The 20,931-nt window shown below is 47.2% G+C and overlaps 1 protein-coding gene across 3 annotated transcripts in view; it reads left to right on the top strand.

The window, feature by feature from the left end:
- Positions 1-8,546: 8,546 nt before the first annotated feature.
- The window catches only part of LZTS3 (leucine zipper tumor suppressor family member 3), a 69,491-nt gene continuing 57,106 nt past the window's right edge, over positions 8,547-20,931 (top strand). Inside the window, exon 1 of one of the 3 annotated variants that reach the window (XM_035101152.3) lies at positions 8,547-8,943. The gene's annotated coding sequence lies outside the window, so the exon portion shown is untranslated. Of the gene's footprint in view, positions 8,971-20,931 lie in introns of all 3 variants that reach the window. The other 2 variants (XM_088660667.1, XM_035101160.3) reach the window with 2 other exon arrangements.

Genomic DNA, 20,931 nt, shown 5'->3' with positions numbered 1-20,931 from the left:
GCAGCAAGACAATAAATAACATCTCTCTTCCCATTTAAGTTGCTATGGACATGGGGACACCCACCGGAAAGGTGCCTTGGGCTGAGTCAAATCGTTGGCCTGCATCGCTCAGGGGTGGGGGGACTTCGGCCCTCCAGGGGTTGCTGAACCGCAAACTCCCATCTGCCCCAGCATGCAATGCCAAGGATGATGGGAGTTGTAGTCCTGGAGAGTAGTGACTAGTGGGGTGCCACAGGGTTCTGTCTTGGGCCCAGTCTTATTCAACATCTTTATCAATGACTTAGATGATGGGCTTGAGGGCATCCTGAGCAAGTTTGCAGACGACACCAAATCGGGAGGGGTGGCTAATACCCCAGAGGACAGGATCACACTTCAAAATGACCTTAACAGATTAGACAACTGGGCCAAAGCAAACAAGATGAATTTTAACAAGGAGAAATGTAAGGTACTACACTTGGGCAAAAAAAAATGAAAGGCACAAATACAGGATGGGTGACACCTGGCTTGAGAGCAGTACATGTGAAAAGGACCTAGGAGTCCTGGTAGACCACAAACTTGACATGAGTCAGCAGTGTGATGCAGCAGCTAAAAAAGCCAATGCAATTCTGGGCTGCATCAATAGGAGTATAGCATCTAGATCAAGGGAAGTAATAGTACCACTGTATTCTGCTCTGGTCAGACCTCACCTGGAGTACTGTGTCCAGTTCTGGGCACCACAGTTCAAGAAGGATACTGACAAGCTGGAACGTGTCCAGAAGACGGCAACCAAAATGGTCAAAGGCCTGGAAACTATGCCTTATGAGGAATGGCTTAGGGAGCTGGGTATGTTTAGCCTGGAGAAGAGAAGGTTAAGGGGTGATATGATAGCCATGTTCAAATATATAAAAGGATGTCATATAGAGGAGGGAGAAAGGTTGTTTTCTGCTGCTCCAGAGAAGCGGACACTGAGCAATGGATTCAAACTACAAGAAAGAAGATTCCACCTAAACATTAGGAAGAACTTCCTGACAGTAAGAGCTGTTTGGCAGTGGAATTTGCTACCAAGGAGTGTGGTGGAGTCTCCTTCTTTGGAGGTCTTTAAGCAGAGGCTTGACAGCCATATGCCAAGAATGCTTTGATGGTGTTTCCTGCTTGGCAGGGGGTTGGACTGGATGGCCCTTGTGGTCTCTTTCAACTCTATGATTCTATGATTCTATGATTCTATGTAGTTCAGCAGTGTGCGGAGAACTGAAGATTCTCCATCTCTGCTTTAGCTCAGGGTTGCCTACAGTGGCTCTCCTGCTGGATCAGGCCAATGACCCTTCTAGTCCAGCATCCTGTGCTCACAGCGAGATGCCTGTGGGAAACCAGCAAGCAGGATTCGAGCACAAGAGCACTCTCCCCTCCTTTGGTGTCGAGCAACTGGTATTCAGAAGCATCGCTGCCTCCGCCTGTGGAGGCAGAGCAGAGCCATCTTGGATAGTAGCCATTGACAGCCCCCTCCTCCATTAATTGGTCTGATCCTCTGTTAAAGCCATCTGAGTTGGTGGCCCCCACTGCCTCCTGTGGCAATGAGTTCCAAAGTTTAACTATGCACTGCATGAATCAAAACTCTTTTAAAATCTGTCCTGAATTTTCCAACCTCAGGTTCATTGGCAGAGGCACCAGCTTCTCTAGAGGGGGCTGACATGACATCATGCAATGTCCTCTGAATATTGAGGGGGGCAGCCCCCTCAAAAGAAATATTTGAGGGGCCGAAACTGCCTTGGTCCCTAGGATGCCCCTGCCTCAAGTTCTAGTGTTATGAGAGAGGGAGAGAAACTTTTCTCTGTTGACTCTCCCTGTGCCATGCACAATTTTACTAATTTCTATCCTGTCTCCTCCTCCTGATATTTCATGCATGCTCTCCCATAATGTGTGCACCTTTTCTTCGGGTGCCGAATTGCATCGCAAAATTCAGAGGTGTGTGGCTTTCATAGAGTCAGAGAATCGTAGTTCTTCTTTACTTCTCAGATGGCTTCAGCGAGTATGAATTAGGTAGATTTGCATTAGAAAGCAAATAACCACCCTTACTCGCTTTTTTCACCTGTTTTTGCAACCCTGCCTCCTAGCTCGCCTTGCGCTTTTGACTGTCACATGCTGTTTCTGACTCACCTCAGACTGCTTCTCATCACCTGCCCGACATGTATTGCAGATGCACAAAGGGGGCATGCACCCTGAATTCTGCCCCGCCCCCCCCCCCACTTCTGAGTTTGCCACCTCTTCTTGTGCAATGTGCGGGGACCTGAGATGGGTGCAGAAATCAGTGCAAACACCCCTCCCTTCCTCCCCCCCCTCTCCTTGCTTTGGCTACCTCTTCCTGGTTGCAAAAAGAGAGATAAAATCTTCCAGCTATCCATATTCTGGGCCTCGAAAGACTCCGCAACGCCCACAAATATCCTCGTGCTTGATGAAAACAGAGCAAATTCAAAAGCCACATTTGGCAAAATTGCATCAACAAGCAGATTCCCAGCCAGGGCGCCATTCCGAGGGGGTAGATATTTGCAAAGGACCGCCAGGCCATGTGCTCAGTTTGGCGCCTCTCTCTTGCCGATCGGATGGCTCAGGCAGGGTCCTCTCCCTCGGTGGCACAAATCTCAGCTCCTCCTGCTTCCCTTGTCTCAGCATGCTTTGGACTGCTCGGAATGGATGCTCAGATCTATCGCAGGGAGGAACAGATCTGTATAAGGAGAAGCAGCCTTGGCTAAGTACAGAAGGTCTGGTGTGTGTCACCACTAGGCCATAGGCAGCAGAGCATAGGAAAGGGGGCTGACCTAGTGGGGTGGGAACCTCTGTTGGCAGCTCCACCCCCATCGCTCAGCCTGGATATTGACACCAAGCACCATTGCTCAGCCCCCATTGACTTTGAGCACCGAGGACCTTCTGGCGCTTCCCTCACTCCAAGAAGCAAGGTTGCAGGGAACCAGCCAGAGGGCCTTCCCTGTGGAACGCCTTTCCGTCAGATGTCAAGAAGATTAAGAACTACACAACTTTTAGAAGACACCTGAAGGCAGCCCTGTTTAGGGATGCTTTTTAATATTTGATGTCTTATCGTGTTTGGGACAGGGTTGCCACACGTCTGGATTTTCCCAGGTTTCCTAATGACGGAATTAGCGTCCAGGGGGAATTTGGGGAAATCGGGAAAATGTCTGGGTTTTTTTAATTTAAACTTTCCCAAGAAATGCTCAACAACTTTTTGAAAATAAAGCTCAATAAGTTTTTATTTCTATAAATATGGCAACCCTATGTTGGGAGGCATACAAATGTTGTTGTTGTTGTTGTTGTTGTTGTTGTTGTTGTTGTTGTTGTTGTTGTTGTTGTTGTTGCAGCAGCACTGAAACAGTTCTCCTGGAAGATTGATCCAGGGAGAGTGTAAGTTGCATGCAGGGGCTGAACTGAGAAGTCCGTCCAAAGAGGGACTGGAAGAAAGGCGTGAAGGCAAATCAAGGAAGAAAAAAAGAAAAGAAAAGAGCGTAAGAACAGACTTTGCTGGATCAGGGCAGCATCCTGTTCTCACAGCCACCAACCAGATGCCTGTGGGAACCCACAAGGAGAATTTGAGCACAAGAGCCCTCTCTCCTTCTGTGGTTTCAAGCAACTGGTATTCAGAAGCATTGCTGCCTCCAGCTGTGGGCTTGTGTCACTGGGCTCATCATCATCAATTAATATTATTACTGTGGCACCCATCTGACTGGGTTGCCCCAGCCACTCTGGGCGGCTTACATCAAATTGTTGTTGTTTAGTCGTTTAGTCGTGTCCGACTCTTCGTGACCCCATGGACCATAGCACGCCAGGCACTCCTGTCTTCCACTGCCTCCCGCAGTTTGGTCAAACTCATGTTTGTAGCTTTGAGAACACTGTCCAACCATCTCATCCTCTGTCGTCCCCTTCTCCTAATGCCCTCAAACTTTCCCAACATCAGGGTCTTTCCCAAGGATTCTTCTCTTCTCATGAGGTAGCCAAAGTATTGGAGCCTCAGCTTCACGATCTGTCCTTCCAGTGAGCACTCAGGGCCGATTTCCTTCAGAATGGAGAGGTTTGATCTTCTTGCAGTCCACGGGACTCTCAAGAGTCTCCTCCAGCACCATAATTCAAAAGCATCAATTGCCCCAGCCACTCTGGGCGGCTTACATCAAATAAAAAACATCGAACACAGTAAATCATCAAACATTAAAAACTTCCCTAAACAGGGCTGCCTTCAGATGTCTTCTAAAAATCGGGTAGTTCTTTATCGCTGTGACATCTTAAGGGAGTGCGTTCCAGAAGGAGGGTGCCACTACCGAGAAGGCCCTCTGCCTGGTTCCCTGGAACCTCACTTTTCGCAGTGAGGCAGGGAACCACCAAAAGGCCCTCAGAGGCGGACCTCGGAGTCCAGGCTGAGTGATGGGGTGGAGACGCTCCTTCAGATCAAATGTGTGTTGCTTGTCTACGACCAGTCAAATGAGCATGCTCTTTGTATGATTGCAACCAACGGCAGAATTCAGGATTTGCAGAATGTTGACTTCTACAGCATTTCACAGTCCCTGCATATTAGCGCATATTCCAGAACACCTGGTGTTTGGAACCAAGTGGTGGAATAATATGTCTGGAGACATTCAATTACTTTTACTAGACATGCTAAGTCTTGGGTAGGCAAACTAAGGCCCGTGGGCTGGATCTGGCCCAATCGCCTTCTAAGTCCGGTCCGCGGATGGTCCGGGAATCAGCGTGTTTTTACATGAGTAGAATGTGTCCTTTTATTTAAAATGCATCTCCGGGTTATTTGTGGGGCTTTTTACATGAGTAGAATATGTGCTTCTATTTAAAATGCACCTCTGGGTTATTTGTGGGGCATAGGAATTCATTCATCCCCCCCCCCAAAAAATAGTCCACCCCACCTGCAAGGTCTGAGGAACAGTGGACTGGCCCCCTGCTGAAAAAGTTTGCTGACCCCTGTGCTAAATGGAGAACTCTGATGTTTTCACGTAACAAGAACATTCAGGGACCAGTATTTGGAAAAGAGAAAGGTTTTCATCTGCAAGTACATGGTGTGTGTGGGGTGTGTGTGTGTATGCACATTATGTAAGGATTACCTGTGTACGTGCTGGTGAGCAATAACGATAATTACATCTCCAAGCTCTTGCGCTTTGCTTCCTGCCAGTGGTGAATGCAGGGCCAACCCACATCTGGAACATCAGTATTGGACGCAGAGACTGACAGCTGCAGACTGGATGGGCGGAGGGAGAGGGAGATGGGGATACTTGGGACACCAGCAAGGCCAACAAGTTAATTCTGGGGTGGACCACATGGTGGTTACCTAGCAACCACCTAGGTTGGTTATTGGAGAATGAATATCTGTTCAGGATATGAAACCCACAGATTCAGAGGGAGTTGATCTCTAAATGGCATTTGTTGGGGAGCGATGGAGTTTCTTGCTGACACGCATTGTGCTGTGGGCTTCCCAGGCATACGCACCAAGGTGTATAAAAAACAGGGATTGGGAGAATTCAAATAAATGAAACCAGGGTCTGATCTCATGGGTCAGGGGAAAGCTTGGATGAAAATCTACCTCTTTCCAAGGCATCCAAAGCAACGGGTGGTTGCTGCTTTGCATATGGCAGAGGGGAAAGGCATCACACAGCACATGGGCAACAGAAGAATGGAATGATAAATTTCTTTATTTTTTTTAAAAAAAATCTGTATGATTGGCTGAAGTTTGGCAATATTGGGCAAATCTAGGGAAATTAATTTTTTTTAAAAAAAGGAAGAATGGAATAATTAAATAATTAAATGGATTGTAGAGTTGGAAAGGACCTCAAGGGCCATCTAGTCCAACCCCCTGCAATGCAGGAATCTCAGCTAAAGCATCCCTGACAAATGGCCACCCAACCTCTGCTTAAAAACCTCCAAGGAAGGAGAGTCCACCACCTCCCGAGGGAAGATTCTTCCACCGTCGAACAGCTCTTACTGTCAGAAAGTTCTTCCTGATGTTTAGTCAGAATCTCCTTCCTTGTAACCTGAATTGGTTCTGGTCCTACTTTCCAGAGCAGGAAAAAAAAGGTTTGCTCCATCTTTCATGCGACAGCCCTTAATATATTTGAAGATGGCTGTCATCTCTCCTCTCAGTGCCCTTGGTCTGATCAAGGCGCAATAGAGTGGTACTATTATTACTTCCCTTGATCTGGACGCTAGACTTCTGTTCATGCAGCCTAGAATAGCATTCGCTCTGTTAACAGGCAGGAGTACCTCTGAGCATACGCAGAGTGCATACCCTCCCCCCAAGCAACCATAGCTTGGACTCCCCCCGCCCTGACATACCTGGGCTTAAGGGGGTTAAAGTTTCCCTAGCAAAGGACTTTCAAGTACCTTTGAGCTCTGGCAACTCTTATCTTCGAAAAATGAAAACAACATGTAATTGTATAATTATTCCCGATCTCCCTGGGCACACACTTAGTGGGCTGTACATTTCTTATTTAAACCCAGTCTCTATAGCAGCGGCGGAACCGCATTAGTCGTGGGAGATGAGAAGAGCCGTTGAAGGAAGTTGAGAGTGACTGAATCACATCGCAGGTTGCAACGGCTTAGAACCAGGGGTGGCAAACAGGGGCCTGGATCCGGCGGCCTGCCAGCCCCCCCCCATCTTTCTCCCCATCACATGAATGCAACACCCCATGGCCTCACTGGAAAAGTTTAAACCCCTTTCTGAATTCACTGAGGTCCTTGAAAGTTGCCATTCACCCCACCCAGATTCTTAGGAATGTAAATGAAATAAAGCCAACACACAACTGTCATTGATTTATTATCGACCACCGTGATGAGGTATCTTAAAGTGTAAAAAATAAAGAAATGACTATTAAATACAGTTTCCTCATTGGCCAGGGAACTGCCCTCTGTGCAAGGCCTTCGTCTTTAGTGCTGAAGCTCAGACTACCTAGTTATTTTTTTACACTGTACCTTGCAAACTTCTTTTTCGATCTCTAGGGCTTTTATTCATCCCCTGCAGAGTCCCGCCAACCCCAAGAAGATCAATATTGACCCCTTTGGGAAACCCTGCACAGCAACAGGGGAATCTGGACAAAGCCATTTCCATGGGTCGTAATTCGCACACATCACCCCCCCCCCAAAAAAATGTGCATTCAGCTTCAATAGACTGGGTCCATCATGTCTAACCGCCAATTACAGAGGCTCTTTGCCTCCACCACAAATTTGTTTAATCTCTTTTAACAGCCATCTTTTAAAGCTTTGCTTTGTTTTTAATATTTGACGTTTTATTGCATTTTTCTCTTTTGCTGGAAGCTGACCAGAGTGGCTGGGAAAACCCAGCCTGATTGGTGGGGTATAAATAATAAAATTATTGCTGTTGTTGTTGTTGTTACTTGTGGCAGGGAGTTCCATACACTAAGGAAATACTGTGTGAAGAAATGCTTGAGCTTCTGCCACTTAATATTATTGGGCCATCCACGAAGTTCTAGTATTATGAGAGAAGGGCGAAAAGCTATTTAGAATCATAGAATCATGGAGTTGTGGAGTTGCAAGGGAACCAAGGGTCATCTAGTCCAACCCCCTGCAGTGCAGGAATCTTAGCTAAAGCATCCATGACAGATGACCATCCAATCTCTGCTTAAAAACCTCCAAAGAAGGAGAGTCCACAACTTCCCGAGTTTTTCCTGATGCTTAGTCGGAATTTAGTTGAAGCCATGGGTTCGAGTCCTACCCTCTAGAGCAGGAGAAAACAAGCTTGCTCCCTCCTTTATGTGACAGCCCTTAAGATGTTTGAAGCTGGCTATAATATCTACTCTCAGTCTCCTCTTTTTCAGGCTAAACATTCCCAGCTCCTTCAACCGTTCCTCATAAGGCTTAGTTTCCAGACCTCCAATCATCTTGGATGCCCTCTTCTGCATACATTCCAGCTTGTCACCATCCTCCTTAAATTGTGGCACCCAGAACTAGACACAGTATTCCAGGTGTGGTCTAACTTAGGCAGAATAGAGTGGTATTATTACTTCCCTTGATCCGGACACTAGACTTCTGTGGATGCAGCCTAGAATAGCATTTGCTTTTTTTGCTGCCGCATCACACTATTGACCCATGTTCAACTTGTGGTCCACCAAGACCCCTAGATCCCTTTCACATGTACTACTGTCAACCCAGGTGTCCCTCATCTTATATGTGATCAGCTGGTTCTTCTTGCCTAAGTGCAGAACCTGACATTTGCCTCTGCAGTATTGAAATTCATTTTGTTAGCTTGTGCCCAGTTCTCCAATCTGTTAAGGTCAATTTATGAATGTGGATTCAGTTTCCCAATTGGAGGAAACGCTTCATTACCTGCAACTTCTAACCGGTGCACAGAAAAAGCAATCCGCGCAAAATGGGACAATAAAAAATTACAAATGTCATCAAACCCAAACATTTCCCATCACGTGTCGACCAGCCCCGACCCTGCCTCCAAGCGTTGGAGCGCTGCAGTGCGGGAAGAGTTAAAAAGGGCAGGCGATCCACCCTCCTCCCGGATCCTGCTCTCCGATAGGCTGAGGCTGTGACAAAGGGGCGTGGCCAGGCGGGTTGGCTGCCGTTTGCCGCAAGAAAAGGGGCAAGATGCGTGTCTGCGAGTGCGCGCGTGTGTATCGGTGACGCTGGCCGGGATGCGAGCCGCCAGCCCGCTCGCCTGCAGCGCCGCTCGCCTCCTTCCTTGCAAAGGCTCCGCGAAGCGCCGGATGGCCGCCTGAGCGCACGCTTTGAATTTTTTCTCCCGTGCAATTGGTCGGAGGTCGTCATTTTCGGTTGCGTTTCATTTTTGAACTCCGAGCTCCTTCCCCGTCGTATTGCATGCTTCTCTCCTGCATCCCGAGCCGCCGCCGCCAAAAAAGAGAGGATTAAAAACCGGACGCCTCCCGGCTGAAGGAGCTGCTGCGCGCCCGCAGCGCATCGCCTGCGTTCCTGCAAAGAGTAAGGGCACAGCGGGGAGGAGGAGAGGTACCTCTTGCCTACACGCCCGGGAGGGATTTGGGGAGGGGGCGCAGGCGGAGGGAGAGAGAGGGAGGCGTCGCCACACACTTGGACCCGCGGAGGGGGGGGGGTTGCTTGCAGGGTGGTGGAAGACTGGTTACGTTTGCACGCACTACCTTTTCCCCTCTTTTGCAAAATCGCTCAGGGTGGAGGAAATCGGTGCATGAAGAGGATTCTGTGGGAGGACGGAGCGTGTGCAGATATTGTTGCAATTAAAATGTGGTGCACGGCGGAGATGCGGGGGTCCTCGAAAATAAGCCTCGCCACCTCTTCTGACCCCCCCCCCCCGCTTGTTAGTTTAGTTTGCCTTCCCCGGTGAGCTTGGAGACCTCTGCTTCTTGCAATATACAGTAATCTGACGCCGCGGGAAATGCAAGGGGAAGCATATCCGTTGCAATGGGTGCATTGCTCCAGAATAAAATATTTCCACCAATTTCTTCTTCTTCTTCGTAATCTGGGGCGGGGGCATAGCCTCTTTGCTTGCTTTTCTCCACCTCCCCCCCCCCCCCCCCCGCCTTGCAATGTTGAAGAAGCGGCCACCCATTGATAAAGGATGTGCGTGCGTTTGTGTAAGTAAAACCATAAAACCCCTTGCAGGTATGATCAGGGATGGTTGGTGTTAGGGTTGGTGTGTGTGTGTGTGTGTGTGTGTTTTTAAGATGATGTCATAAATGGGGTGTCATCCAGAGCGCGAGGTGAGGTGCTGGCGTTTGGGTGATGAACAGGGGATGGCTGCAAATTATGTCATCTGCTCTTCTGGGTGCTTGCGACTGCTGCGTGCCATTTCGCCGGCAACTAGACGGGGGGGGGGAGGAAACCTGCTCCCCCCTTTTTTGGGCTAAGCCAAGGTGTAGAAACTGGGAGAGAGGGGTTCGATATGGCTAAATAATGCCCCTTGGTTGGTTTGTTTTTTAATGTCCGTAGCATTATAGCTGCAAAGCAAGGATGGCCATAAACTCCTGGTAAACGTGACATGTTGTCCAGCTGAGCAGAGGGATTAAATGTCCTCTTCCTCTCTCTCTCTCTCTCTCTCTCTCTCTGTGTGTGTGTGTGTGTGTGTGTTTTTTTTTAAAGACCGAAACATTTTTGCTTGCTATAACCTTCCATCACATCATTTTTGGCTCCCTATACGCATGGATATACAGAATGATGATCAGATCTCTTTCGCCAGAGATCTTTCGCTTCTGGAAGATGGAGCCTTCATTGTGTGTGTGTGTGTGTGTGTGTGTGTGTGTGAAAGCGGATTTCATTTCAGTTCTGTTGTGGACAGATCCTTAAAAAATGCTAATAATCCAGATCCTGTGAATTGGGCATATCCTTTATTTGGGGCATCTGAAATCCACCCGGTGTCTTCTACATCACATCCATAACCTTCCTTCTCCCATCCCTGCAAAGGTTTCCTAAAATAGAGAGCGAGGGAGAGGAGAGTACAAATCACATCTCTTTGAGGAGAGTACAGCCATCCAGCAAGTGTAGCTGGGTAGACCTGTACTATTAGGGGACAATATTTGGGGGACGGGGACGGGACACACACGAATCAAGTGGCTTTGGTCTGCTGAAGCATTTGCTCATTATTGCTCATCTCTAGAATTGGCCCACTGCATAACTGGGTCATTGTGCATGCAAATTTCTCCCTCTCTCTCACACACACATATAATAATTATTATATCCCGAAGCTGGATTTCTGAGCTGCTTTAGGAAGGCATTTTTCTGCTCTCTTCCCCCCCATCTCCCTAGCAGGGAGCTTGGGGACCACTTAGCTGCAGTGCAGTGGAGATAAGGGAGAGAGCTGGGTATCTCTGTCTCTCTCCCCATCCTTTGCTGCCCCTTTGCTACCCTGCACTCGGGCTTATTTTCACGCTGGCTCGGTTGGGCATGATGTAAGCACGTTGGCAGGGTTACACACACACACACACGCATGCATGCATGCACACCCGTTGCCTTTCACACTCCAGCAAAAGCTTTGATCTCCAGATCACTGTCGTGAGAGAGGAGAGCGAGAGAGCGGAAGGTTTTTTCCTGGTGAAGGAGCACCCCATTGGTTGAAGGAACTGCTTTCCACCAGATCTGTGGTGCAGCTGTTCTGTGTAAGGCTTCACTGCCCATTCAGGCAAAGGCGGCCTTTCTCCGGAATGGGTCTCTGCCCCAGTCGGGATGCTCTCAGTCTGCATTTCCACAGTTGGAGACACCGGAGGAGGAAAACCAAGACTTAACAGGAGGTGAATGTAGGGCCCCAGATTTTGGAATGAACCACCTGTGATAGACTCACAGAATTGTAGGATTGTGGTGTCGGGAAGGGATCCCAAGCTTCGTCTAGGCCAACCCCCCCGCAATGCAGGAAGTTCATTATACCGCTTTAGACACCATGCAAAAACGTTCCTTTTTAACGAGGCCTTTGACTGATTTAATTGACATCCTATGCCCTTCTAAAATGTTTTCTTGGGGGGGGGGGAGGAGAAGAGTTATTGGGTTGTTATTTTTATTTTGATTACAGTAGACCCTCGGGTTACGTTACTCTCAAGCAATGTAAACTTTGGGTTGCAAAAGCAGCAAACCCGGAAGTATTTTTCCGGGTTTCGTGCATGCACAGAAGCGCTCTGTGCGCTGCATGTGTGCGCAGAAGCGGTGCCTCTGGATACAGATTTTTCAGGGTGCACACGGACCCCTGGAACGAATTCAGTTCGTATCCAGAGGGTCCACTGTATATATTTTGTGCTTTTATGTTTTGTTTTTGTTTTGTGAACTGGCCTGAGACCTCCGGGTATAGGGCGGTATATAAATTCAAATAAATAATAGTAATAAGTTTTGGGGGGTGGCATTGCCTGTTGGTTTCCTCCTCCTTAGCCAAGTGTAGAACTCAGTGGGGAGGTGTCCTGGACTGGTTGGAGGCAGAGGAATGGTGGGAGGAACCAGCTGGGGAATCCTCAAAGGAAGAAGGCTCAGAGCCTGGGATGGTGGTAGGACAATGAGTGGTCAGAGGGAGAAGAGGAGGTGCCAGAAGCTGAAGAGGTAACAGGGCTTAGTGAGCGGGGAGAGTCTGTGGCAGAGAGCAGTCCAGAATCAGAGGCAGAAGAGAGAGGGGAGGCCAAGAGGCAGAGATGAGTCATGGGTGTCTCCTCCTTTTGCTGCGAACAGTTCCCCTCCTCCCCTGGTCTCCCAGAACCAGAAGAGGCATGAAAAGGGGCGGAGGAGAGGTTGGCTGCACGCAGACACAGTCTCCGGTTGCTCGGAAAGAGCCTTGGTTCGGAGGCGAGAGCTTTCAGTCTCTGCAACTGATTTTAATGGAGGAAGACCGCCAGGAATTAGCCGTTCTGCTCCTTAGGCCTGACACTCAGCCAAGTCTATGGAGGTCGTGTTAATAAAGAGTTCACTCCATCTTTGAACGGTGTGATTACGGACAACGCTAGAATCCGTTGGCTCTGCCTGTCATTGGCTCTGCTTGCTGTGCTCTCTAGCTCCACCTAGTGTCAGTCTCCCTGCCTTCTGCCTTATGAGTCCCAAAGGGTACTAGCCAACCTCTCTCTCTCTGCCTAAAACCGCAAAGATCTGCTGCCATTGTGATCAAGACAGTTCCTTGTTTGTTGGGCCAGTGATCTTGCCATAAGGCTGCTGGCTTCCTGCCTCCAGCCGCCACAAGCCCACCTGTCTTCTGCCGGCGTTTGCAGCCGCCGAGGTTGCAATTTTGGAAAAGGAAGTTTTGTGTTGTTTGTTCTATTTAGGGACAAGGACCACGACTGACTTCGCATGTGTCTCTCTCTCTCTCCATGCCCTTCGGAGCCTCCCTCCCACTGCTGATTTGTACGTGCGAAAGACAAATGCAGTTTTTAAACCTGTCTTTATCGAGTTCTTAAAACTGCAAACCCTTGTTTGGGGAAGTGAAATCTTAGCCCCGCACCCTGCCGGGTTCCTCCTCCCATAGAGTTTGTGCATGTTTAGGAATGACTTCTCTCCATTTGAACCTCTCCTCTCTCTATGGCACTGTTTTGTTCCATGGCTGTTTAGCAGCAACAGCTAATCTTCCTCAGCGGATTCCTTTCCCATGACTGTTGTCCTTTGAGGAAGAACTTTATGACAGTAAGAGCTGTTCGGCAGTGGAATGGACTCCCTTGGGAGGTGGTGGACTCTCCTTCCTTGGAGGTTTTTAAGCAGAGGCTGGATGGCCATCTGTCATGGATGCTTGAGCTGAGATTCCTGCATTGCAGGGGGTGGACTAGATGACCCTTGGTACCCCTTCCAATTTTACAATCCTATGGTTCTCTATGGCCCTCAACATATCCTAAAGCTGCCTCATTCTTCTGTCACGACAAAAGTTCATTCCTTCTGCTTCCTTTGCTTCATTCCATGGTGTTCACAACACCATTGGAAAGGGCAATATCTTGTTTGATAAAAATAATAATACGATGTTTGTTAATTTCCCTGGTTGTATTGCTTGGGAAGAGATTTTTTTCCACAGTTGCCTGAACAAATTGGGAAGCTACTACTCCCTCTCTCTATTTATATAATATTTATTAAATTTTCTGTTTTGCAATTTAAAACACTCATTTTACATCCTTAAAATATCAGTCACTTCCCTTCTCTTTCCATGGTTCATTTTACATATCATAAATCCCGGCATATTTTACAAAATCTGTACCATTCAGTATTCCACTTTTGCATCCAAACTTATTTACAATGTTGAATTTATCTTAATGTTCTCCCCTCCCTCTGTGTGTGTAGTACTCTAAAGCTGGAAAGGAATCGCTTTCAGTTGCTTCGCAAAACATAAGTTGTATCGGTCAGTTGTACTAAAAATAATAACTCTCTGTATACATATTAATATTTTGTATTTCTATCCCCTCTTTCCTCCAAGGTGGTGACATACATACTTCTCCCTGTTTTATCCTCCTAAACAACAAGCCTGTGAGGTAGTCTAGGCCAGGGGTCCCCAAACTTACCTGGCTTCGGGCCGGTTCCTCTGGCACCGATTGCGCGGTGGGCCGGAGGGCAGGGGAACACGCTCCCATCCGCACGCGCACTCGCTTTTTCTGGCGTGGCGTGGTGCCGGAAATGGCTTCTGTGCATGTGCAGATGTCATTTCCAGTGCACTTCTGGGTCGGCACGGCACAAGAAACAGCTTGTGCGCATGCGTATGGGAGCACGTTCCCCCGCCCTATGGCCCGCGCGTGCACACAAGCTATTTCTGGTGCCGCACCGACCCGGAGATGGGCAACTGCACCGCGGCGTGCCAGTAAGAGCGGGCGGTGGGGGCCGCACAATTGGCTTGCACGAGCCACATCTGGCCCCCGGGCCAAAGTTTGGGGACCCCTGGTCTAGGCTGAGAATGAGGGACTGTTCCAAGGTCACCCAGTGAACTTCATGGCTGAATGGGGATTTGAACCCTGCTCCCTCAAGCCCTGGTCCTGCTCTCCAGCCACTACACCACAGAGTAATCTCACCAGGTCCAGTGGGGTTTACGTCTGAGCAGATGTGCACAGGATTGGGAATTCCAATCCGAGGTCGCCACAGTGAAAATGGACACAGGCCAGTCTCTATTCCAGTTTAGGGACGAGGGATAGATCCGATTCACTTCCCATCTGACAGTGAACCTACTTAAGTCACAGTTTCCGAAACAGTGCAAGAACTGAAGGGCAGTTGTCCTTCAAAATCCGATCAGGTGCTCAGAAGTGGAGTGCAGGGAAGTCTCCCTTTGGGAAGAGTCTCCTGTATGTAAGACTCTCCTGCTGGCAGTAGGGCTGGCCAATATATCTCCCCAAACCGGTTTGAAGTCCATACCATGGTATCAGTTTCATAATTTTTGACCTGCCGATATATCACGAATCGTTGTGTGTGTGTTTGTGTGCTGTGCAAAAATCGCAATGTGGGGAAAACCGTGAAGCCAGCCAATGGCTCCACATACGGTAGCTCCAGGCTTATTTCAGACATTGTGGTATATCGGCATATGATGACCTTTAGCTGGTGATGCGCCACGATGTTGAAAAACAGATATCACCCAGCCCAAGCAGGCAGGTGGTGCTTCCAAAAGACATTTCTTCTGCCCTTCTGATCACTTGTTCAGGGCTTTCCAAAGAAGAAGAGTTTGGATTTGATATCCCGCTTTATCACTACCCGAAGGAGTCTCAAAGTGGCTAACATTTTCCTTTTCCTTCCTCCCCCACAACAAACACTCTGTGAGGTGAGTGGGGCTGAGAGACTTCAGAGAAGTGTGACTAGCCCAAGGTCACCCAGCAGCTGCATGTGGAGGAGCGGGGAAGCGAACCCGGTTCACCAGATTACGAGACTACCGCTCTTAACCACCACACCACACTGGCTCCAACTGGAGCATGGGAACTGTCTGAAAGCGCCTTGCAAGCATCAAAACCCTTTCAGATAGCCCTGGGAACCCCAATAAACAGGATATCAGAGCTCAACATCACCTGATGTCAAGGTGACAGCAGGTGAGGATTGACAGGTGGGCAATCCTGCCCACATGCCAAATCTGGCCCGCCAGGTGGTAGGGCGATAACAGTCGAGTCCGCCAGCCCGAAGAGGTTCTGCACCCCTGCCTTAAGGCAATACGTTCAATCTAGCAGGTGCTAATTAATATTGCAGAATTTGCATTTTTTGGATCAGTTTGAATTTGTGGGCGCTCTTCAAGGGCAGCCCCACATAGAGCGAATTGCAGTAGTCCAGCCTATAAGTTACTAAAGCATAAATGTTGGCAGACAGGCCTGTCTGCTGCAGAAAAGGATGAAGCTGGCAAAAGCAGCACCTGGTCGACGAGCACCCCCAAACCGAACCGTACTTGGGGTGCAACCCCAATCCAAAGTACCGTTCCCTGTAACCTGCAGCAACCACTGCTCCCCACACAGCCAGTTTAAAATAGTTCATGAGCAAGACACCACATTATTTAGGACAATATGTACTTGCAAAAGAGACGGGTGAAAGATATTCCTTTTGTGGCTGTGAATCATCGTGCCTTCGGTTACAACATTCAAGCAATGTGTGGCGGAAAACTGTGATGCTTATTGCTGGTTCCACAGCCCCACCCCGTCAGCTGAAACCTTTCTCCTGAATCCGAACTCGTGACCGGAATTTCTTCTCCCCTTTCTGGCAGACATTTGTGGTTCTGGTTTGAGAAAACAAACGATGGTTTGGGTGGATCTGAGATTGTGATTTGGGGCTTAACCTTTGTCCCCTGCTTGAGATATACCCTATTTTTCCATGTATAAGACTAGGTTTTTTAAACCAAAAAACTAGGTTTAAAATTGGGGCTCATCTTATACACAGGTAGTGCTGAGGGGTGTTTTCTTAATTTGGGGGTCCCCCAAAATTGGGGGGGCGTCTTATACACAAAAATGTGGCATTTGCAAGCTTCCATGCTCCCAGTTTGCAGCTGGGAGGAAGGAGCTACCAATCGGCAGATCACTTTGTGGGTCTATGATTTGTGTGTGTGTGTGTGTGTCTGTGTGAAGGTGTGTTAATCCTCCCACGATTCAGCCCAGTGGTTCCTTGACAGTGAATTAAATTGGAGCGACTGGAACAAGGAGCTGACGAGATCCAGCGAAGAGTGTGTTTCATTCCTATCCCTTTTTGCTTTGCTCGATTGGAATTGGCTAGCGGTGAATCTGCAGCACTTAAAAGGAGCTTTCAGAGTGGAATTTTAGCAACAGATTAAAAGATTAATAAGAAGGCGGGCTGGATTTGTTGCCATCCTTCCAGCCAAGGCTGTTTAAGAGAAGGGTTTTTGTTGTCGTCGTTGTCTTGCTCTATCCAGGCTGACCTTAATGTTCGCTTGGAAACGGACATGACAAGGAGGGTCCGAAATGGGAGGCGAAGACTTGCAGCCCAGTGTCTTGGAAAAGCTAATGTTAGACTTTCTGGTGCCAACTTTGCAAGAAGGGGATGGGGTGGGAGGGAGGGAGGGAGTGGTGAGTGTTGGCTTTCACAATCGCCTTTCCTAGCAGAGCAACAGGCCTGTGCTTTTAATAGGGGTCCGTGACACGGCGACAGTCGGCCATGTTGAATTTTCCAGCTTTCCGCTTCCCAAAAATGAGGGTTGCTAAAAAGTTGTAACGTGACTTGTGAATTCAAAAGATATTTTGGTTAAAGTAATGTGATTTAGGTTTGCTTGGTAAGTAAAATGCAGTGGCACCTTCGTTCTCAAGCGCCCTGGTTCCCAAGACCCGAGAACCCGGAAGTAACTGTTCCAGTTTTTGAACGTTTTTCGGAAGCCGAAAATCTGATGCAGTTGTTGGCTATTGTCGGCTATGATAATTTTTATCATCTACAATGCTGTCTTGTTTATTTTATAGTACAGTGCATTGATTATTGCTTTCATTGTATGGATTAATGGTCTCGTTAGATATTAAAAATCATGTTACATTTCTGTTTTTTTAGGGGTTGTTTTTAAAAGTCTGGAACGGATTAATCTGTTTTGCATGACTTTCTATGGGAAAGCGCGCCTTGGTTTTGGAACGCTTTGGTTTTGGAACGGATTAAGTTTAAGAACCAAGGTACCACTGTATGTATAAAATTGCATAGAAATCATTAAAATTCGTAGAGTTGGAAGGGACAACAAGGGTAATCTAGTCTAACCCTCTGCAATTCAGGAATCTTTTGCCCAACGTGGGACTCAAACCCACGACCCTAAGATTAAGAGTCTCCTGTTCTGCCGACGAAGCTATCTGGCTTTCCAAGTACTTGCAGTTACATTATATATTATTCATTATGTTTATGATTAATTATTATTAGTTAGCATTACCCGACATTTTCAGAAGGTAAAATTAAATTTCCTTGGTTTTCCAAAAGCAGCGCTTCTTCATCAGACATAGACCAGCCAAGCTAACTGTTGTCCAATCACAAAAATAATAGCAGATTTGAATTCCTCACACCCCCCAAAATTTTAAGACCTGAAGAAGTTTGCAAAAATTAAGTTTCACCCTGTAAAACGACACACTCTACTGTGACAGGCAGAAAGTCAACTGAAGTGTAGCTTCCCGCAGCACAGGGGTACACAGTGTTAGAGACTCAGATATATAATCTAGGTACCAACAGTGTTCGAAATTAGCCAGGTGCCAGGTGCATTTTGCACCTGGCCTTCGACCACTTGTGACCAAGTGAAGAAGATGCCCGGGTGCCAGGAGGGTGCCTGTCATCACCACCTGGGGATCCTGGGATCTGAGCTGTTTTCACATACTAACACCCCATCCTGTAGAATTCCATCCGTTATATTTTATCTGCACAATCGGAATGAATTTCCGGAACCAATTTTTCTGGAAAATGCTTTTTCTGTGCAGCCTGAGCAGCATTAAGAAAAAGAGGCCGGAATAGGCCAATACATATGTGGGCTGTCCCTGGATCAAGCGACTTTTCTTTTTTTTAAGTCTTCAGAACTCTTAACCTCGTTGAAGGTTGTCCTCTGAACTAGCTGAGAATCAACCTCACTCAGTCCATTATTCGAAAAACAAGACTTCGTGGGCAACGAGACATTGCGTTTTGGCGACTGTAGCCTTGTTTTAAGGAGCCATTTGGCACCCAGTATAAAAACTCAGATTAAATGGAGCTGTACATTCATCTTTCCAGCTCATCAGTATCAGTCGTTTGGCTGTGTTTATATTTTGATTTTGTGTGAGCCGCTTTGAGCCCAGATTTGCTTGTGGGAAAAGCGGTATTTGAATAAATAGACACGGGCAACAATAAATTCTGCTGGCAGCTGTCTGTCTCAGGAGACAACAGAGGAGTGTGTCTTTGGGGGTGAAGTCAAGCTGTTAGAAGGTTACAGCGCCTCCTGTGGCTGTAGAGACTGATATGGGAGAAGGCCTCCTCGGTGGTGGCTCCTCCCAGACAACTTTGGAACTCCCTTTCTAGTGAAGTTAGACCAACTCCCTCCATATTGGCCTGAATATAAGCTTCACTTTTTTTCCAAATTCTGACCGACCTTACAAAAATTGGCTTTTACGATATCGCTGCTGAAACAGACATACGGTAAAATGGAACGGGTGTGAGTGCCTGCAGAATTTTAAGGGAGCGGCTTATATTGAGGTATTGTCCCCCCCTCCCCGAATTTTAAAGGTGTGGCTTATATTTGCGTGTGGCTTATATTTGGGCCAATACGGTATTATTATTTATTGAATTTATATGCCACCCTATACCTGGAGATCTCAGGGCGGTTCACAATCAAACTATAAAACCACAAAATAGGCTTTTGGGAACTGTTTTTTAAGGGCTTTTAATAGTGTTGTGCTGTTTTTATTTTCTGTATTTTAATAGATTTGTTTTTTAAATACTGATTTAATTTTATTAGAGCCGAATTGCTTTTTAGCGATTATCCTTTGCACGCTTTTAGCTTTCTGAACTGCGTCGCTTGCGTAAGCCTCCTTGAGGCGGCCAGGTCTGGGGGAAAGGAGGTTATACAAATGAATAAAGTACTAATAATATCAGAGACGGCCCTTTCTTGTTGGCGAGTTTAGGGCTCTGGCCACCCAGATCACCCGACTGCTTCTGGCTGGGGTCGGACAGCCATAACCCACATTGTCCAACTGTGTGAAAGACCTGGGAGAACCTTTTAATTGCCACCTCCGACAATCCGGCGAGGCATTTAGCAGCGATGCCTTTAATGCAACCTCCCCACCCCCCCACCCCCAAAAAACCCACACACCACGAGTTGACATTTTCCCCTCTGCAGAGTATGGATAATGAACGCATTGTACCTGTGTAGGAGAAACAGGGAGTGAGACTAATTGTGCTTGCCTAATCCCCTAAACTGGAATAGCTGTCATAGTTTTGAGGGCCAAAGGGAAGGTGCAGCCAGAGGAATTGCATTTCACTATAAAGCCTACACACACACACATGCATGCATTTTATTAATTTTCCAAAAATAACCAAAATAAAAACAACAGCAATACAAAAACAAAACAAAACAAATTGACTCCCCCCCCCTAGTCCCTTCCTTGGTTCCATCATTTATCAGCACACTGCATGTCCATAGTTAAATTTAAAACTCATTTAATTCATCCATTATCCATTCATAACAAAATTTTGTTGTTGTTGTTTAGTCGTGTCCGACTCTTCATGACCCCATGGACCAGAGCACGCCCGGCGCTTCTGTCTTTCACTGCCTCCCGCAGTTTGGTCAGACTCATGTTGGTGGCTTCGAGAACAGCCACCAACAAAATTACAAGTACAGTCATACCTCGGTTTAAGTACGCTTTGGTTTGAGTACTTTCAGTTTAAGTACGGTACTCAGCGGACCTGTCTGGAATGGATTAATCCACTTTCCATTACTTTCAATGGGAAAGTTCGCTTCAGGTTAAGTACGCTTCAGTTTAAGTACAGACTTCCAGAACCAATTGTGTACTTAAACCAAGGTACCACTGTAGTTTTAAAAACCTGCTAATGTATAACCTGTGTACATTGTATATATGCAATAAGCATCTTCCATTCTTCCTTAAATTCATTGTCGTCTCTTCCTCTTAGTTGCATTGTCAATTTTGCCATTTCATCATATTCCGTTAATTTAACTTGCCAATCTTCTTTAGCTGGGACACCTTCTTCTTTCCAATGCTGTGCTAGTAATATCTGCGCGGCTGTAGTTGCCTACATAAATAAATTCTTTTGAGATTTTGGTAAGTCCACTCCTGTAATACCTAATAGGAACGCTTCTGGTTTTTTTTTTAACAAAGGTTATTATAAACATCTTCTTCATTTCATTATAGATCATTTCCCAATATTTCTTTATCATTTTACAGTCCCACCACATGAAAAAAGGGCATTTCACTATAAAGCCTTGAATGGTTCAGGACCGCAAGACCTTGATGATTGCCTGCCCCATTCTAAACCTTCCCAGACTCTGTGTTCATCCTCTGAGTCCCTCTTTTGTGCGCCTTCCCCTTCGAAAGGTCCGGAGGGTGGCAACACAAGAACGGGGACTTTTCTGCAGAGACTCCCCAT

Source organism: Zootoca vivipara, chromosome Z1, assembly GCF_965207765.1.
Source record: "Zootoca vivipara chromosome Z1, rZooViv2.hap1.1, whole genome shotgun sequence".
Taxonomy (NCBI): domain Eukaryota; kingdom Metazoa; phylum Chordata; class Lepidosauria; order Squamata; family Lacertidae; genus Zootoca; species Zootoca vivipara.
This window is presented reverse-complemented; position numbering and strand designations above follow the sequence as displayed.